Here is a 12,328-nt window from a genome sequence, read left to right as displayed (position 1 = left end):
TGAAAAATTAGGTTTTGTCAAGAAAATGACATTTCCTTTTACACTGACCATGACAGTGTTGTTAGCAAACCCCAGGTGGCTAAGCACAGCCACTCCCGCGGGCACCCATATGTTGCCTGCTTGATAGATGCAGTAGCATGAGGGGGGGGCCCATGTTTATTGCTTTTCATAATGTGCCACCAGTGTCCTCATGGTAATGAGGACTTTGCCCTATGATTGTGCCAGTTGAAAATGGTATACTTCATCACCTTAATACTGGGCTCCAGCAACATTTGATGGCACAGGCTCCATTAAGGCTCGCCACACATTAGTAGGTCTTGTTATTTCAGCATTAGCTTGTCAACACCTCATCTTAATTTCACCGCTGAACCATATCTGAACCATATAAATGGAGACCTCAAACGCTTTGGCTGCTTGTGTCGAGAGGAGATAGGAGGTGAGAATGTGAGTGGGTGTAAGCACACAGGCGTATTTGTGTGTATGCCACTATGTATGGATGCGAGTGTGCGTGCGTGTCAGCATGTGTTGTAAAAGGCATTCTCCTCCTCAAGAGAGATGTGAATACAAAATAACAGACACAGAGACGGAAATAGAGGAAGAGAGACGGCGAGAGTGAGCGGGAGAGAGAGAGAAAATAATCTCATGCTATGTTATCCCTGCAAAACCTGACAAACCACCCCCGAGACTGATCTGGCTTAACATTCAGTATGGTTAGGGGCTTGTTTGTGCTCCCTATGATTGGAGCAGGCTGGCTAAGTTGGCCTCATAACAGTCCAGTCACAGTGGAGCCCAAGTGGAGTCACGCTGCCTAGGGATGGCAGGCCTGTCTCTATCTGGCCACAGATATCAATAAAAGCAGCAGTGCAGTCTTCTGGGAGGCTGGACAGTCCAAATTTTCTCCCCTGAAGGAGGGTTATTAATTGTCCCGATGTTGTATGTGGTCTGCTTGCACAACATGTTTTTTTTGTTGAACATTCTGAATTCCAGGCATGTATCCCAGAATGCAATTAGTCCTCTGCCATTAGATCAAGCGACACATGTCTTCTCGCCTCGTGCCTGGTCTGGAATTACGGTGAGGGGAGGGAGAAGAGAAAGAAATTAGTATGGAAATTAGCTGTCTTCAAAGCCTTTGGCGTTAAAGGTGGTGTAAGGTGTTACAGGAAGGTGGCAGTTTCCTTTGCAGATAACCAAGTGGGAAAAAACGCAGGGATACAGGAGGATTGATTTCCTTGGGAGACTCATATCCCTCTGTGCAATGTGGGATTAAGGAAATGGCACATGAAAGGCATGTCATGCTGTTTAGTATACACTAATTGCGCATGTGGTATGGAGTGGTCTGGGATGAGCAGATTGTATTTTAACATCACATGCTGATTTTTGATCCATGGAGAGTTGGAGGTCCTTAACATTTAAAAATAAACACATAAGAGTTTGTAATCTTTACTTGAGCCCAATGGAACCAAGCCCAGGCCTTAGAGACGAGTCTGCTTTGCCTTCTGATGCTTTTCCTGACTTACTCTGTTCAGTAGAAATGGTGACAAACTGACACATGTTGAAGCTCCACTGCAGTACGCATGAAGTCCTTGAAGGTACAGTAGGTTTATTCTAATCTAATGCAGTATAATCATAAATTCAACAAAGCAATATATTATATTACATTATATTTATTTACAAAGAATAAATAATAAAAAAAAGTTTAATACTTAATTAAATTAATTAAACAATTTAATGAACACATGACCTTTATATCCAACTATTGGCTCAGTGTTGTCCGCTGTGCATTGGATTACGGTTGCCAGTTAGGTGATAAAGTCAATTCTTTTGAAATGCGATAAAACTGTACTGAACATTGTGAGTGTGGTAATATGTGAACGATGTGAGACCTGATAATTAATAGTGTCTTGGCCCCTCAGCGGGAGCATGGTTCAGCATGATTTCTATATATTAGAACAGTAAGCTGCACTGGTGCTACATGTTGTGGTTTCACAGTTATTGCTCAGTTGTAGACTGTTTCCATTTTCTCCATTTAGCTTTGCATGCTCATGTACAGATAATGTGTGCACTCATGTGGTTATTAATACAGGTTGGTTGCTCTCTGCATGCATTTAAATTGAAGAACATATCATTTTCTGGTAAAACATAAGATACTGTTGGTTTTTAGCCATTATTTATGCAATAAAGGGTTGCACAAAACTATCTGGTTTAATTTTAAGGAGATATTCTTAAGACATGATTAAGGTTAGTGAAAATATGAACGTTGACTGTTGGTAGGATATGGGACACAAACAACCAACATCCAACCAAAGAGGTTTTTGAGGAGCTACTACCACATCACACTACTTCCAACTCTGCATATGACACATAATTCACATGGCTGGCTCCAGAGGTCCTTGTCAGGTAAACAACAGGTCACATTGGGTCTTGAACAAAACAACTGTTAAAACAAACCCCTTGTTTAAAACTGAGCTTCTTGGATCTTTAGGGTTCAATCAATCCTCGATGGGTCATTTTAGGCCAAAATGGGGTAATGGTGTGAAGAAAGTCATTCAGACTCGTCCCAAGGTCATATTCATACATAACTGTTTCAGCCACATGCTTCTTAAGTTCTTCTTTTATACAACCTCAAGGCATGATAATGTCTTTAATACCTGCATATCTAAAATAATTGTTCTTTCTGGCACCGCCTGGCTTTATTACCTCTCTTACTATGTAGTGGGGTGGTGCTGCTTATTTTGGCAAGAGGCAACCTGGCCCTGAAGCTATGGGAATTCCTTTCCCCCATGTGTCAGCTAATGTTTACCGAGGCCTGAGGACTGAGGATGGATCACAGGATTTCATAATCCACTGCCCGTACAGTGGAGCAAGGGCACAAATATAATTCCCTTTGTGTCAACAGTTGTTTCATTCATGGGTAATTTCCCCATAGCTAGCCTCACGCTGCAGCCAGAGATAGAGAGAAAGGAAGAGATAGCAAGAGAGATGTCCACAAGTGCTCTGCTTCCCTGGAAACCGCTTCATGATTTGGTTGTAAAGCCTCGCTATGTGTATTCCTCCAGAGTTGTTCCTACTCATTCATGTGTTTTAACCAACCATGTATTTGAATTTATGAGAGCCATATAAGTCAAGAGATGCAGATGATGTCAGCAGTTCTTAAAGGAGGGGGGACATCTCTGGAAACGCTACTCAACAGTTTTTCTTTTTGCTCCCAGGGCACTGGCTATTTTCCCAGACGTAGTTCAGGATAAATGCGCTGTGGAAGTGAACTCTGAATGGCAGCACCGGAGGTAAAAGTCACTCCGACCTGAGCATAGACTGTGAAAATCTGAATTTCAGAAATGTGAGATTTCATATTGTATAGAGCAGCAGTGCTTCCTCTTTGATACTCTCTCTTTTATTTGCTGACTATAGTGGTTGATCACACATAAGAAAAGCATGTCCTGCAAAGTGGCAACCATAGTTTAAAGCAGTTTTCACTTTGTCAACGCAAACAATGACAACGATATTTGTTATTATAACTAAATAATAAGCAATCTTTAAAAAAGGCAACTATCAAAAAATATGTTATTACATTTTTTGGTCTAGGAATTAAACGAAACTGGACCAAAAGCTGGACCAATGGACATACAAACTAATTCTTGCTTATTCAACGACCCCATGCATCTTTGACTCATAAATCTTTCGCGACCCAAAAAGATCTCTTGTTGAGTTGTTTTAGCTGTGTGATCTATTGAACGGTCGTTATGAAGAAGCATGTAAAATAAAGCAATGTTCTGTTCCCGTCAGAATTGTTATCTGATGTTACAGATCTTGGAGTAGACAGATTTAAGGACAGAAACCATCTACAATATACTGAGAATTAGACAAGAATCAGCAACAAAACAGGAAGGCAAACTAGTAAAACAAGCAGGCAGCACGTCGACATTTTTAAAAAGGTAAGCTGATGTTGCATTGTAAAGAGCGGTGGATGTCAAACTAGCATTAACGTTACTTTTAGTCTGGCATCTTACAGAATCAGTGCTCAGAATAAGCTTTATTGTCCAGGTATAAGTACACATACCAGGAATTTGACTCTGCTTATTTGGCTCTCATTGTACAGACACGGAAATGGAAACACAGCGTTTTGTGTCAATATATGAAGGAATGAATAAATTGCAGGATTAATGTAAAAATGTCTTTTGATTTTCTAAAACCAGACTAGAACTTACTAAATCAAATGACTAAAATGATCTTATATAAATATATGTTTTCATCAAAACACTAAAATGAACATTAGATTAAAGGTGATGTGTAAACATTCAGTGTTACACGTCTAAACATTGCGTGCATCCCAAGCGGCAACCTCCAGTGCTGAGAAATGAAGCCAAAGGGGAAGTGCCAAAAACTGCAGTTCCTTAAATGGCCACTTGAGGCTGCCTCCAAAAGCGAGTCAATCTCAATGGACTTGCATGTTAAAATGTCAAACTTTATTGCAGAAATAAATGTTTACAGTCTGGTACAAACACGGTTTTGGTCTCTATAGCTAATATTCCTGTTAATCACAACTGTACACGGGGGGAATTTTTGTATAGTTAATATGTATACATTATTAAACATATTGTTATTATTAAGGCTTACATTATGGCATACTTGAGGGCCTGTCATCTTTGAGTGACAGGTGGGTGTCGTCTGAGGTCGCTAGATGCTAACTGTCTGCTCTGCTGCATCACCCAAGCCCGCCTCAGCGCCACCAGCGATCCACTGCCAAGATGGCGACTGCCAGAGCCACCCACTTTAAACTTATAATAGAGCTTCAAAAACCTATGGATAACATCAAGGAGACTACGGACATATATTACAGTCTATGGTGTATCTTTGATGCCTAAAAACCATGACTGCATTTCCTTACATATATATTTACATTTTTAAATCATGCAGAGAGAGATTACATCCTTATTTAATAGATGGCACTTCTCCTCTTCCTTGTTCATGATGCATTGCGTTGATGCTTTGCGCGTTACCGCGGACAAATGTTGATCAGAGGAATATCTCAAGAGTCGGCTGCAATTTGCATGTGTCCGATACAAAGAAAATGGAGACCCACTCGCAAAAACATTGCGCCAGAGCACTACTAATAGTCAAAAACTCCACAGGGTGCCTATAAAATATGCACTCCACAACTATAACACACAAAGCATTTGTCTCACGATTGCCCCTCTTATTGCGTGTAGCTGCACAACAGAGAGGCTAGAAACAGCTTCTTCCAGCCTCTGCTGCAGCTACACTGTTAAACTTCCCCATCAATATGCGTTTATACTGCTGTCAGTGCTGCAACCTGGGTCCTCCTCTGCTGTGTCCCTGACTGATTACAAAGGTGGAACAACTTCACACTGTTTGTGGGCGAGCCATCATGGCCCTTTGCAGACCTCAGGATGCTTGTGTACTTTTTCTCTTCCCTACTCTCGACTGATATCTGTGCTGCACAGGACTGCAAAAGCAGGATCATCTTAAGGTGGATAAAGAAGGACTTTCACTATCATAACCCTGTGGATTAACTGGTGCCTTCTCTATGCTGATATGAAAGTGCACTGCATTGCAGGCAGAGTATATGAGCACTGCAGGCAGAGTATGTAAGTCAAAGGCGCATTGTTTGGCATTATATCAGTGTGAATGGGTGTGTCACTCTGTTTTGTTCGATGGTAGAGGTTTGCATCCAGTAGTTTGTTTTTAAACTTATGTAAATACTTATAACAGAAAAGAAACGTGCCCAAATGAATGAAATTACAACCTCCATTCCATAAATAGCAACAATAAAGAACTAATAATAGGAAAATGAGACGGCAAAGCAATAGGAGGAAAGCAGGAGAACATTAACAAACCATTAAAAACATCCTGAACCATCAGTGACCACCACTTACAGCTACAACTTATTGACTTTTCTAGCACAATCTGTCGGCTGCATTCACATCATGTTGCACCGACTGCAAAAACCGAGCATCCGAGAGGGGAGACCACTCACAACGGCCACCCAGTTGCTGTTATCAAAAATGTGAAATACATTTCTGACAGCTACAATATCTCCCACTTGCAAGAAAGAACGCTTGTGAGTCAACAAACCGGTGACAAGCAACAGTTCAACGTAAATAGAATCCAATATCAACAAAATTAGAATGGATTCCGTTATATTTAAAAAGGAGCTATATAGCCTACATAGTTTGTTTACATCTGGCTTAACTTGCTAATTAACAACTAGAAATATGTGATTCAATTACAGCTGCTAACTTGAGGCTACTTCCCCACATGGTGTGACAGGGCTAGCTAAGTGAGTAACCAATGAGCATCATGGGAACGGTCCTACATGGTGACAGCAGCATGTTCCCATTCGCAAAGTACATCATTAATGTAGCAACAGACATCTGAATGAGCTATTATGTGATATTTTACCATTCCTGCAGAAGCTCTTGATGAAGTTATTGGCCCCTGCCTGGCAGAAGGTCGTGTTTAATAGACCACAGTAAAAAAGCTACAGAACAATCGGGAAAGTGACTCAGCATAGTCTTCCTTTTGCAGCTTTGAATTAAAAGCTCTCTGTTAAGGTGACCTGATTAGGCATTGTTCCATCTGGACCTCATTAGGTTAAAGTGCACCTAATAACCTTTGGGTCGAATGACAAGTTGCATTAGTTCACTGCACAAGCTTTTTACAATGGCGTTTCTTATATTGTCTACAGGGGAGGAATACGGGCAATCTCTGTTACATGGCAGCAGAGACATCTTCATGAGAAAACATTGATTCAACTCCTGTGTTTTCATATGTTTCATTAAGTTTTGCAAGAAACTTATAGATTTCAGCACTATGAAGTCTAGTTCAGCTGGGGGCAGTGTGTAAATTGAATTCAGGTCCAAGGTTGACGGATTATTTGTTTACAGTATTCACACTACGTGTGGCTTATTACATGGGTTGTGTGTGTGCGTGCATGTGCCCACAAATGGGTTCATACATGTCAATAGACATCATGTCTGCACATGATGGGTCCTCAGGGGCACTTTGTTTTTCTCACAGTGGGCTACAGATACAAGGAGAAAGGCTTGGATTCACTTTCACCTTCCCGGACCACACACACACACACACACACACACAACGGCTATATCACATTCTCCATTACAAAATTGACATGCACTCACCAAAGCTAATTCATGTCAAACTGCCACATCCCTGGCGAAAAGAGGGAATTTCTGACGTTACATCGTAAACAAGAGGCTGCGGAAGTTCAACACATCTGCAAATCAGAGGATGATGGACAAATCATCTCTTTCAGAAACTAATCTCAATGACCGCAGCAACGCTAAAACCTTAATTCTGCATTTTTCAAACAAAAGGCAGCGAGGCTAGCGCCCAGCGAAGTGGCTGCCCCCGCCTAACTGGAAGCTCACAACCCCTCAGTGTTAGATAAGGTTGTAATAAGATATAGTCAAAGCCTGGCAACTAATCTGATATTTCACCTCAGCTAGAGATAGCAAAGATATAAAAACGTATTAGGAGTGGGCACTAAGAGGATTAGAGTATGGAAACGGATGTGTGCCGGCGTTTTTAATCCACTCATGCTTAACCCTTTCAAGCTGCCCAATCTGCTACACGCAAACAATGATTATTTAGTCTCGCTTTCGATGGAGCCGTTGCCGTTGTTTCACACCAGTAACTCTGCACACACCTCCCACTCCGTCTCATGTAATTTGGTTTTGTGGGAACAGAAAAGGTGAGCAGCGGACTGACAGAGCTCAGGTTTGATTAAGATTCTCTGTCCTGTGACAACACAGCACGGGTCTGAGTGTCTGCTGAATGACTCTGGATTGAAGAATGACATTTGTTGGTTGGTTTAGCAGCTGCGCGAGAGCCTGTGTGTAGCATTCGTTTACATGTGTGTTTGTTCAGGTTGGACCTTTGTATGTCTGGGCAACCACCCGCATGACGGTGTGTGTTCTATGTTTTACATATGTGTGCATGCAATTGGACATGTCCCTGTTTGTGTGTGTGTGTGTGTGTGTGTGTGTGTGTTTGTGTGTGTGTACACCAAGCGCTTAGTGGCTTAGTGCAACCTAATCTCACATAGCCACACTTTGAGGACGTGAGATTAAGTACAACCCGACTTTAGAGGGCAATTAATCTTCCTTCCACATCCAGGCGGCAGCTGTAATTTCGGGGTGGGCACGAGTGTGCTGTGTGAAAGGTGGAAACACACATATTTGACCTTTCGACATATGTTAAACGCTGATATTAGTTTCAAGGGGGCAATACCATCGAGGAGCCTTCCAGGAGGGATCGTTGCAGTCAAAATTAAGTCATCACTCTGAGAGAGACAGCTGGGATATGAGCAGTCAAGCCCAAGAGAGCCGTCTTGTTCTGTCATCCAGGTCTGCCCTGAAGGGTGTCGCCCAGCAGCCCACCAATCGCCGCTGTCTATCGGGACACGACTCTTGCGACTACACAGCGAGCTCAGAAGAAGCGCGTGGATGTAACCTTCGAGAAGGGCACGGCCATTATTAAATCGTTGTCTGCGGTGGGTGGTGGAGACAGGCAGAAATAACAGGTGCCAATCTTCATTACATGTGATCTGCCGCCTCTCCAAATTCCAAATTATTCCCCAATTAAGAAGAAAAATGAAGGCAAGGATGCTCTCTAAATTTGACATCCTAATTAATTACTTCCTTCACATGAAGAATTGACTCATACTTCATGTCACCTTGGAGCCTCTCGTGTTTCGCATCGCGGAATTAGCCAGGAGGGCTCGCTGTAAAATAAAAGTTTTCAAAGAGGGCTTTAAAATGTTTTGACAAGTTATAGAAATGTAAGGTATTAATTTAATCATAGTTTGCTGTTTGTGTGTAATATCTGCATAATTGCATATGTCAAGGTATTTTTATAATACACGAATAAGTGACAGATGACACGCTGGTTTTGAATATGCCACAGAGTTGATTGTGAGGAATAAAACTAAAGCAGCAATGGCAGAACTCACTGAAGACATAATTGGCTATGCTGTGAAATGAGCTCGAGTTTTATTATCGAATCAGTTGTGGTGAATTAAAGCAGTGTCTTTCATCCTGTCCTCTCATTTGTTATTTAGTTACCCCATGGCACCCTACGTCAATTCTATCCCAGATTGTAAAAGGCAATTTCATTCTTACAATCAATTACAGGTTGATTGAGAATGGTTTACTGTGAGGACAAAAATGTGAAGAAGATTAGAAATATGATAATAGTTCTGTTGGGTAATTGTACCAATATGAAAAAAAAAAAGATTTCAAGACAATCTCTTGCCGTCCTTTCCTTCCCCCTTACTCTCGTGCACTCACTCACAGAGAGAGACACAAATCACCACAAATATAAAGTTTTTTACAGGCTGCGCAACAGATTTTTGCATAAATTTAACTTTTCAGTGTGTGCTTGTGAACAGCATAGTGATAGTTTCGCAAGATTGCAGATGGCTTGAAAAAAAAACACCCCGAAAAAAAAAAAAGAAAAAAACCACAACAACATTCCCTCATAATCATGTCTGCAACATGACAAGTAGATGGGAACATTGCGCATCACTACAGGACTTGGCTCCCTTCACGTACAGTAGTTCATCAGTCAGAGTGTCTCATGTGTGCGGAATGAATGTATGTCATTCTAGCTTAAAGCCATCGCCCTCTCTTGGTGCAATTTCTACACTTGGCAGAGTGATTAACGTGTGTGAGGTGCGAAATCTGGGTTGCAGAGAAAGCACCAGTGCTATATAGAGTGATACTCAAAATCCTCAAAATGTCTATCTCTTGGATTTGCTTTTCTTTTGATGATCACCACTAAATCAATATTGGCTCCCTGAAAGAACAGCCATGTTGTATTATTTGAATGTATTAACATCCTATGTGTTTGCATGTCTGTGCTTCTCTTAGCCATGAATGCAAATTTGCTATTTTCCTTTTCTCCGCTGTATTTTGAAGGTTAAATGGTCCACATGACCTTGCAGAATTGTCTGCAGAACCTCTTGTTCAATGAACACTCTGTGAGCTCCAGCACATCTCAGTCTTCCTGTGACTCAACTGCTTAGCAAATTGTCAGACAACCTACAAAGAGAATTATGGGCCCTAAGGGGTCTTGGGGAAATTGCACCACTGGCAGTTTTATCTGGGGGAGCTGCAGGGCCTAGACAATGCTCCTCTTAAGTATGATGACAGTCTAGAGGGGATGTACCCTGGCCCTTTCTATAAACTTCACAAAACCGTCACAGCTGAAAACTCAAACTCCTGGCATCCCCCGCTGAAGTTGTCGCTGTGGGGCAAAAGTCAACTACCATAAATGTATCTTATCAGCCAACTTCAAGACAGAACGTATACTATTTCTGGATGTGTTCCATTAGCAAAGTAAATTCAAATTTTGCCAGTCTATAGTTCAATAGCATTATACAAATCATTTTTTTCCATTCATTTGAATTGTGACAAGTAACCCACTCAACAGCCTTGATGAATACAGCGCGTGCAAATCGTCCATCAAAAGTATGGACTCTAGCTTGAAAACAAATCAAACTAAAAACCCAGACAGTTGACTTACACTGTGACAGACTACAGCCAGCAGCTCTGCATGCATTTGCCTTTGGTGTTTACATGTAGTCTGCTGCAGGGGATCATAACAGAGGAAGATAGACCTCTAAATGCATGCACAACAAATTCTGGGGAGTGTATTCGCTTTGAAGTGGTTATTAATACGCAGACAGAAGATCCCTGCAGGGATCAAGACAAGACACCAGAAAGACACAGTAGCATGTTGCTGCTGCATCCGAGGAAGCTCATTTTCATTCCTTTGCCAGGTTAACATGTTGGTTTGATGTTTTCTCTGCCTCTGTTTAATTTGAATTAAACACTGCGCACGATAGCAGGAGAGAGACTATAGGTAGGACTGAGTTTCCACTAAGCTGTTTGTACATTGGCCTGTTTATGAGGGTGTTTCTTACATGTCATATTGCCTGTCACATTTGCGATGAAACTCTGCCTCCAGCTCCTCCTAAACACATTTCCCTCTTATTTGTGAAATCGCAGTGTGTTGTGCGCAGTGTATGCAGAAGTTTCTCATTAAGCAAAGTAATGAACAGGAGTATCAGCAGCAGGCAATGTGTTTTATCAATACCAGGGGTGGAGATGTGAACCGAGCTACACAGCCTCATTTCTGACACTCAGCAGAGAGCAACGTCTAAGTGAACATTGGACTTTTCCCTTCTCTCTCTACTCTGAGTGAGAGAGATAAACAGTGGAATGAGGCCGACTGTGCATGTGGTACTAGTGGAGCCTCTCGCCGCCTGACCCGTCCATGGTGATGAATAATGAATGAGCAGGACAGAAGCAGTTACCATTTGGAGACAGTTTTCTGATGAATGATTACTGGCTCCATTGGGTCTGTATTTGCATAGGAGATGAAAATGTCGGAAGGAAGACACATGGCTGTTACAGTAGTGGAGGCTGTAATACTTTTGACTGCTGAGCAGGCAACTCTTCTAATGTTATAATCAACTAGCATGGCTGCTCATAAGAGACCACACATAAAACTGAATAACTGAAGATGGGTGAGGGGCGCATGGGGTGACGTTTCAACTGAGATGTATTTATCTGGTATCTGTAATCTGCTATTAAATGGGTTTGCTGCTCTGGTAGAAATGTGGATTTATGTTTGTACCATTCTGTACAGCTGTTCTTTTAATAACCACATTCATTACGAGGTGACAATTATTAACAGAGCAAAATACAAAAAAAGCTCTGCAACTGAGGTGAGAGGCATTTCTCACATATACACACACAAATATAGGCCCACCAGAATAATGAGGTTAAAGATAATGATCACTGTTGCAGAAAAGGAAACAGTACCAGTTGATTCATCCCATTGCATACAGATAAAGCTAACCGCCACTTACTTTACTGTAGCAGCCATGCCTCTGTGTAGCAGTATCTGCTCGTGCTGAAGTGAGGGAGATAAGGATTTCATGGTCATCGCGTCTCCTCACAAGGTGGTTGTGGTGCTGCAAGGAAGAGTAAGGCCTCTGTCTGGCCCTGCAGGGTGAGATGAAGTGTCCCTGTCAATGTCAGAGCTCTGCTAACAACTCAGAGCAGCCACCTATGCCACCGCTTCTCGCTTCGCCGCGCAGAATCTCGCTTGGTTTGATCAGCTTTTTGAGTCGGCTTAATCTAGTCAGGCCTGACAATGAAGGCTGATCTCTGTTCTTCTTAGCAGTGGAATTAGCCTACAGCTCGTCCTATTCAAACGGGGCCCAAGATTCCACCAGAATCCATAATCATTTCTACGAGGGATTTTTGGGATGTATCAA

Source organism: Pholis gunnellus (genome assembly GCF_910591455.1).
Source record: "Pholis gunnellus genome assembly, chromosome: 10".
NCBI lineage: Eukaryota > Metazoa > Chordata > Actinopteri > Perciformes > Pholidae > Pholis > Pholis gunnellus.
The sequence above is the reverse complement of the archived record's forward strand: the minus strand, read 5'-3'. Positions refer to the sequence as shown.